Source organism: Amblyomma maculatum, unplaced genomic scaffold (genome assembly GCF_055883805.1).
Source record: "Amblyomma maculatum isolate TAMU_Amacu unplaced genomic scaffold, ASM5588380v1 scaffold_107, whole genome shotgun sequence".
Taxonomy (NCBI): Eukaryota; Metazoa; Arthropoda; class Arachnida; order Ixodida; family Ixodidae; genus Amblyomma; species Amblyomma maculatum.
The window spans coordinates 29553-38233 of NW_028146832.1; the positions used below are offsets into that span (position 1 = coordinate 29553).

The 8681-nt window shown below is 45.1% G+C and overlaps 1 pseudogene; it reads left to right on the forward strand.

Annotated features, from left to right (window-relative positions):
- Nucleotides 1-687: 687 nt before the first annotated feature.
- LOC146170645 (uncharacterized) lies at nucleotides 688-5199 on the forward strand (annotated as a pseudogene).
- The last annotated feature ends 3482 nt before the right edge of the window (nucleotides 5200-8681 follow it).

Below are 8681 nucleotides of genomic sequence, written 5' to 3' on the forward strand. Positions count from 1 at the left end.
CGGGCTGAGGATATGACGGGCTCGTATTAAGCAGCCCGGTAACTTTAGACATGGACATGTTTAAGTAAGTGGAGTTGTTCCTTTTTACGGAAGTTTTTCCATGCAATAAAGAAAAAAAAATTCTCGGCGTGGCCTAGTGGTTAGCGTGCTGAGCTACGGGTTAGTATGTGCCTAGGAACTGAGTTCGAAGCGCGTTTGGTGCTGTCATTTTTTTTTCTTTATTTTACTCAGTTTTTAGGTTTTTTTTATGGACCTAACTTGTTTCGTTACTTTTTACTATTTAATTTCTATCCCACGCCTTTTTTTCTCCGGGCGAACAGTGCCGCCAGTGCAAAGCGTCAGTATGCCGCGTTCCAGTGCGCCCAGTTTCCAGCGTCATACTGGGACCATAATCAGGTATGGCGCTGGGGCGCTGGGACCAGTGGCACTGGTTTTTGCAATAGGGACGACCGGTAGCTGGAGGACGTAATTACTTTGTACTGTACCTAATCAATATGCATGATATATTAGAGGCAGGAATTTGGGGATTGATAAATGGTAAATAAGCGAGCAAAGACTACATGCACGCAGCCCTTGATGGCGGAGCTTAAGTGTACTCACAGCTGTTGTTCACAAAGTAGACTAGTCATTGTCATAGGTACATCATTACAAAGTTTAATTAATTTTGAAGTTCTTTCAAAATATAGTAGAGTGCAAGCAGTAAACGAACCAAGAAGGCAGGCGCCATGAAGCATCGCCTTGTACTAAGCTTGTACGGAAGCTTACACTAACTGGACTCTGGCATTTCAAACTCTACCTATGTCTACATTCCTCTCATGACTAACTTGGGCAACGATATGAGATAGACTCTAAACCATGTGGGGCTATCTTGATATGGAATGGTGTGCATTGTTGTATGTTCTGAAGCTGCACATGGAATATGCGTAATCTCCCTCGTGGAGGGATCCGTTTAATTTAAACCACCGACGTTGCACAGAACCAGGGTATATTTGCTTTTTGTTCCCATAAAAATTCTCTAGCACTGCAAGAATTTGACCGATGATCTTGGGGTCAGCTAGCAGCCGAACGCCAAAGCTACAGAGCCACCGCTGCGGCTACATGTGCTTCCCCTAGAGAAAAATCCCATATCGCGACAAACGGGATTGAACCGCTCCTGTATTATCCCGTATAAATTTCATTCCGGTGTGACCAGTCCTGTACGAAGCTTACTCGGGTTTATTTCGGACAGGTCATGTCCGGCATGAGTTTGAATCCGGACGGTACGGTCCGGTATAGAGTTAATACAGGGCGGACCATTTCCATTATGCATCTCATACATGACATCCCAGTCCGGTATGGATATGAAATGGCGGACCAGTCCTGTATTGACCTCATACACAAGACAGGCCACGTCAGGTTTAACAGAAACCGGACAAACCCGATATGAATGAAACTGACACGGGACAGAGTATTTTCGCTTCTCAACACAATTCGGGCGGATCGTGAAGCTCAACCAGGATGACCACGTCGGAACATGTCTTTGTGCTAAATAAACATGAAACCATACATATTATACGTTACAACTTTTCTGTATATGTGGAGTACGCGTTTTTTCTCAAATACCTAGAAGATAAGAAGATGGGTGCGCTAGCAAGTACACAAACGCATCGCGTTTTGCTTTTGCGTGTGCAACAGTCGCTACAGCTTGTACGAACTTGCGGTGCATCTTCATATCTGCGACTGAAGATCTGCCACCTTCAACGCGAAAGTGCAAGCAAGAACGTAGTGTTTCGTTAGCGAGGATGAAATACGCTCGAGAATAAATGAAACATATCGCTGACAATCGAAATATGCACAGGTCAGCCGGACATTGGGAGCCGCTTCCTCGAGTGTTTACGTACGCAAAACACTTGGTCAGAAGTAAGTTCATTGATGTAGCGGCTACGCTGGCAGCAGGTGAAGCTAAAACAAGTAGTATTACAAGAGTTGGTGCACCGCATATATCTATATGTAGCAAAATTGCGCGCGTTCGAAGACGATGACAAAACACATAAGCACTAGTAAATTGTGACATCCCGAGGTTTGTCTGCAAGAAAGCGATACATTGTAAAGATGCGGGACACGGATAACCCTGCGTGATAGCCCGGAAAAAGATTCAGCGTGTTTGAATGGCGATCGTTCAATTACAACCACAAATTCTACAGGCTACAAAAATACACAAACTACGAAAGAGCAGTGTAGACTACATAAGCAGAAATATAACCGCTGCCTCCGTATGCTTCCGTGGTGTAGGGGTTAAAGTGCGTGCTTGCTGACCGAGAAGACCGAAGTCTAAAAAACGCGCAAATTTTTTTCTTTTCCATTTTTCTGTCTTTTTATTCTTTTTTTTTCGTTTTCAAATATTATTGTATTATTCTGTAGCTCTGCATGATTTCTGCAGCCTGGCGTCCAGTTTTTCTTGTGAAACAAAGGCCGCGGACTATACAGGAATTTTTGAAATGAGAGCTCCGCGCGGTTTAATTTCGATTAAGCCTGTATCAATTAACCAGAAACCGGACGAACGTGTCATTTCCGGAACTGATACCGGGCAGAGTTTTTCCACTTCTGAACAGAAGCCGGGCCGATCGATGAAACGCAACCAGAATGACCATGCCAGACACGCCAGCGCACTAAATAAGCATGATACCAAACATATAGAACTATTCTCTATACGAAGACACGCATTGTTTCACAAATACCTCGAAAATACGAAGCCGTTGAAGTGTGCACTAGGAAGCATGTACGTTCGTCGCGTTGCTTTTGGGCGTGCAACAGTCACTGCAGCTCGTACGATCTTGCGGTGCGTCTTCATATCTGCGACTGAAGATCTGCCACCTTCAACACGAAAGTGGAAGCACGAACGTATCGTTTCGCTAGCAATGACAAAAAACTGCTCGATATAAAATAAACAAACATCGCTGACCATCGAAAGACGCGCAGATAGCCGCGCACCGGGCGACGCGTTCTCGAATGTTTACGTATTGAGACCGCTCATTGGAAGTGTATTCATTGACGTCGCGGCTCCACTCGTAGCACGTCAAGCTGAAACGCCCTGTATTAAAAGTATTTAGTGCACCGGATATCTCTGTATGTAGGAAAACTTACAAGCGTTCGTAGACGATGAAAAACACATCAGCACTAGTAAATTATATCTTGAGGTTTGCCTGCAACAAAGCGACGCATTATAAAAATACGAGACATTTGTAAACCATCGTGATAGCCTGGAAAAAGATTCAGCGTGTTTAAAGGGCGATCAGTGAATTACGGCCATCAACCCTACAGCGAAAAAAATATACGAAGTACGAAAAAGGAAAATTAGCTACACATACTGAATAACAACCATTGTAACTCTAAGCCACTGTATACAGAGTAGTGAAGAAGACGAAGACGCTGTTCAAAGCGGTTGCGTTTCGCGATGTTCTCAACTCAAAGGCTTCAATCGGCCTCTGGACGAGGTACTGCTCAGGCTAATGCTAGCAGCAATGAATACCGGATTGTTTTGCCCCGTCTCCCAACAGGTAAGCTGGTCGCTGACTCCGTTTTCTTGCATGCGGACCTTGCCCGACGCCCGTACCGGGCACAAGACTTCAGAGACTCCCGTCAGAATGTTGCGGACCTCAAGGAAATTAGTTCAATTGGCCAATTTCAAATGTCTCATGTATGGATGGTCACCTGCAAGTCTGCACAATCGAAAGAGAAATTGGTGGCTTGCGGTGATCTTGTCGTTAAGAGCCGCCGTTGTGTCGTTGTGGACCCAGAACCAAAACGTGGTGAAATTGAATCTTCTGTGGCTTCCCGAACGCTTGGAAGATGCCTTCTTACGTGAGGCACTACAGGCGTACGGGAAGGTGACTTCCATTTCGACGGAAAATTTTAAAGTGGCGGATATGGAAGATTTGAGAACGCTGAACCGGGATGATGTTGTGTCTCTCGCTGAAGGAGTCGGCGTTGGCGACGTCCCGCATGCACTGACTATTTGTGGTATACAGAGCCTTGTTTTAATACCAGGGAGGCCACCGCTCTGCCTCCGATGCACCCGTGTTGACCACATCCGTAGGCACTGCCGTACTCCGCATTGTGATGACTGCCGACGGTTCGGTCACATTGTAGAAGAGTGCATCGTTACCTATGCGTACAAGTTGCGGCATTGTGTGCGGCCACCGGAAGACGTCATACAAGAGCATATTATGGACGCCACAGAAGTGCTTGACGCGGCTGGTGTCCTCTCAGTTGCTACTGTGGACACGGCTACCACAGCTAATACAACGGTTGTTCCTCAAGGTGACTCCAAGGAAAGTAAGACGCTGCTTCGATATGAGACGCCGAATCCGGCACATGATAAGGAGCCTGCCACCTGTTCTAATGCTGCCAAAGATACCGCCCCGGTTACTCCAGCCACGGAGGTCAACGCCGAGGAAGAGCTTGCAGGTCAGCCCACTCTACCTGCAGCTGAGGCCGTCCCTCTTGTTGAAGAGCATCTTCATCAGCGCAAGAGAAAATGCGCATCTGACGCGAGTGAAAATGATGATCTGGTAAGCGTGAAGCATCGCCGCCGCCGGCGCACGTCAAAACACAAGGGGAAGTGCCAACGTTCGCGTTCCCGCAGTCGTGGTGGAGGTCCGGAGGCGACGTCGCCGTCTCCGGAGAGACAAATGCAAGCCTAGTTAGTCCTTGTGTGGTCACCATGGCGACCTCTGAGGAGCTAGTGTTTGCAACGCTGAATGTGCGTGTGTGTTGTGTATCTTCTCTTGTGTTTGTGTTTGTTGCGCCACATTTCTGAATACGATGCAGCACCAACTTGCCCCTCAAGCCGTTATTTTGGAACGTGGGAGGCTTTAGGTCTCATCAGAAGCAGGTGCAACTTCGTCGACTTTTCAGCAGCAGGCGGCTTGATTTTGTCGCCGTCCAGGAAACGAAGATTGAGTGAGCAGGACACAGAGAGGGCACTAGGACCCTTTTTGTCTGATTACAATGTTATTGTGACGCATGCTATTGGTTTTTCGGCGGGTAGCTTCCTATTTCTGCGAAGGGCTCTCCCTTATTCTGGGTTATCTTACTATACTGACTCTGATGGGCGGCTAATGAGTTGTGATTTTTTGCTCCACGGGAAGCCATGAAGACTTATCAACATTTATGCTTTTAATAGTGCAGCTGAGCGTGTTGATACGTTTGAAGCCTTGACTAACCTCTTAGATTGTGATAAGAATGTTGTGCTAATGGGAGACTAATTGTGTATGTTGCATGAATTATCGTGCTGGGCCTAGTGTACACAGATACAGAAGTGGCGAAGTGTTGTCGCGTGTTATAGATGATTCAGGACTCATTGATACAGGGGCCTCATGTCATGCAACTACACTATTCACGCATATCCAGGGGAGGTCCCACGCGCGCCTAGACAAGATTTCTGTTTCTTCCACGCTGATTTCCCGTGATTTGTTGTGTGAAACTGTAGCGGTTTCGTTTTCAGATCATTGTGTGGTGGTTTCTCGGCTCGGGAGAACTTACTGTTCAAAATTTAGGCCGCAATGGGAGCTTTAGAAGCTAAATTCTTCACTTGTAAATGATCAGGCGTTTGCCTTTCGGATACGCTCCCAGCTACAAGTGTGTTTGACAGGTGCCATGCCAATATTTGCTGCATGGGAGCTGTTTAAACAGGAGGTGCGGATATATCTATTGAAATTGCGTCTGTTAGGTCATTTTACAGGAAATTACAAGAGAGGACATTGCATAAGAGTTTGTATTACCTCTATGAATTAGAATGTGAGGCACCTGGAGTATATTTAGACGAAATTGCTAGGGTAAAGTGTGACTTACAAAAACAGGACGCTGCAAGATACATGGGGCGCCCGAGTTCCATCTCGTACTAATCGTGCATTGCACCCTGAAACCCCTACGCGACAAGCTCTATTTGATGAGCACCGTAATGCTACGGCCAAATTGATACCGGGAATGATGTCCAATGGCACCCTAGTAAAGAAAACGTGTGACAAATCTCTGTGTTTGTGAGCTATTACACGACACTGTTCAGTGACGCTTCTGGTACTTCTAATTCGGATCTACTAGCTAACTTTAAAGCTCTTATAACGCCTTTATCAGATGAAGACTGTGCTCTTATCAATGGCCCTTTCACGTTGGAAGAAATAGAGCACGCACTTGACCAATTACCCCTCTCCAAAACATTTGGCCCTGATGGCATATCGTGCGGGTTTTACAAAACTTTTCAACTTTTGCTGAGCCCTATCTTGCTGCAGATCTTCGCTTTAGGTTTCGATGTGGGGTTCCTTCCTCAGTCCTTTACTAGGAAACACACAGTCTTAATTCCAAAGAGTACGGATAAAGAAAAATTGCTCTCAGTCGATGGCTATAGGCCAATCACGTTGGCAAATGCGGACTACAAAATTTTTGCAAAAGTTCTATCGAATCGTTTACAGTATGCCATGACGGTTCTCATTGGCCCTCATCAGACGTGTGGCTTGAGTGGACACTCCATACAAAAAACATGCATATTGCACGTACAATTATCGAATATTACTTTGGCTTTTATGAGCAGCTTGCTCTACTCCAGATTGACCTTGCGAAGGCATTTGATCGTGTCGGCATTCGTTTCTATTTTCTCTTCTCGAGCGTGCAAATGATGAATCAACTGTACTGAAAGGGGTGCAACTTTGTTACGACAACTGTTCCACTCGCTTGATTGTTAACGGTGATCTCTCAAAGCCTGTGCCAATTCGATCGTCCGTGAAGCAGGGTTAACCTATGTCACTGCTGCTCTTTGCCCTCTACCTAGAACCACTTTGTTTGAGTGTACTGCAACACCACAGTATCCATGGTTATGTTGCCTTCAGTAACAAAGTGAAAGGGCTTGCGTACGCCGACGATTTGGCGTTTTTCTGCACAGACAAACCCAGCATTGACAAAATTATAACCATCATTGAGCTGTTTGGGATTGTATCTGGCGCTCAAATGAATAAGTCTAAGAGTTCGGATCTATGGTTCGGTTCATGGGGAGCAATGCCGACTTATTATGCTGGAATTGAATGGTGTCGTGTTCCCCCTAAATACCTTCGATTCCCCTTCATGCATTCAAGTTTAGTGGACGTTACCGGAAAGAGCGGGTCACGGCACTCAAAAGCTATGCTCAGACTTTTGTTCCGCACCGCCTATCAATTTTAGTCGAGCACAGGCATGTAACATGTTTCTGGCTACAAAACTTTGTTCTTTTACAGGTACTCCATTGCGCGAGGAATTACATCCACAGGTTTCACAGAACGTTTGCGACGCTCATATGGTCGTCCAGTTTTGAGCCTATGAGGCGCGATAACTTATTCAGGCCTGTTTGTGCTGGCGGACTAGGTTTGACACATCTCTATATCAGACAGTTAGAAGCTCGTTGCTTCTTTTTCCGTAATAGCTCCCATCCAATTACCAGAGCATCCCTGCACACTAATCTAGTGAACCTTCTTCCAAACTTAGTGGTCTCTTGGTTTGGTTTTATGTGGTTTCATGAAAGAAATTTACGATTCAGTGCGTTTTCTGGCGGTTTGCTTTTCTTATGAGTACTTATTCTCTGTTTCACGGAAAAATATAAGCCATAATTTCATATCTATGTTGTTCCCGCCTCCCTTAAATCGTTCACTCAATTCCAATAATATGGAGCATGATGTGTTAAAAAGGGTGCGCAAAATGCTGATCTCGCCTTCTACTGAAACATTTTTCTTTAAACTTCATACCAAGGTTTTGCCTTTTAAAGTGTGGCTTCAGAAAAAAATATTTTCGTTTCTTCTGTTAATTGCCGGTTATGTGATACACCTAAAACCATCGAACACTGGTTTATTGCCTGCAAAGATGCAATATTATTTTGGGACGTTCTGTAAAGAACATTGAAGAAAGGCTTTATTTTGAATTGCCACCATGTGCGTTATTTGATAACCACCGAACATGACCACGAATCCTTTGACATGAACTTCCTCCATGGACTGCACAGCCCATGGAAAACTCGTATGTTGGACCGGAATGCTGAACCTCTAATCTCCCCCGCTACTCATTTTGGTCAGATGGTACACCAGCTTAGAGACACTTACGAAGATAGTGACCATCAACCTGACTGGCTGCCATTTTTGATGTGTTGTCTTTACTTGCCACCGTTTTAGTGAAGTTGTGCTAAGTCGTATTTTAGTTGAGTGGTGTTGTGTTGTATGTTCCAATTGGACGTTTCGCCCACAGGCTGATTACTCTGTAAATAATGTTTATAACTCTACGCTGAATTTAAAAGCATGTAATAAACACCATGCTGAAAAAAAAAAAGAGTAGTGGTTAAGGTGCCCGTCTAAAGACCATGAGGGCCGAGGTTCGATTCCATAATTGGTAATAAAAGTTTTTTATTTTATTTATTATTTTCTATGTAGTCGTATTATTTTGTATTGTTTCATGCTTTTTCCACCCTGGCGACGCGTTTCTTTCCGGAAGCGAGGGCCGTCAACCATACAGGCCATTCCGCGCTGTTTCATTCCGGACTTTTCAAGGCAGTACAGGAATTTCCTGAAACAGCCAACAATCCTGTATCCCAGATTCTGTACAGTAAACCTGTATGCGATTTCCTGTACAAAAGTTATAAGGATTTTTCAGTAGGGTCCTGTTTAGACGGTTGGGATTACTTGGCACGA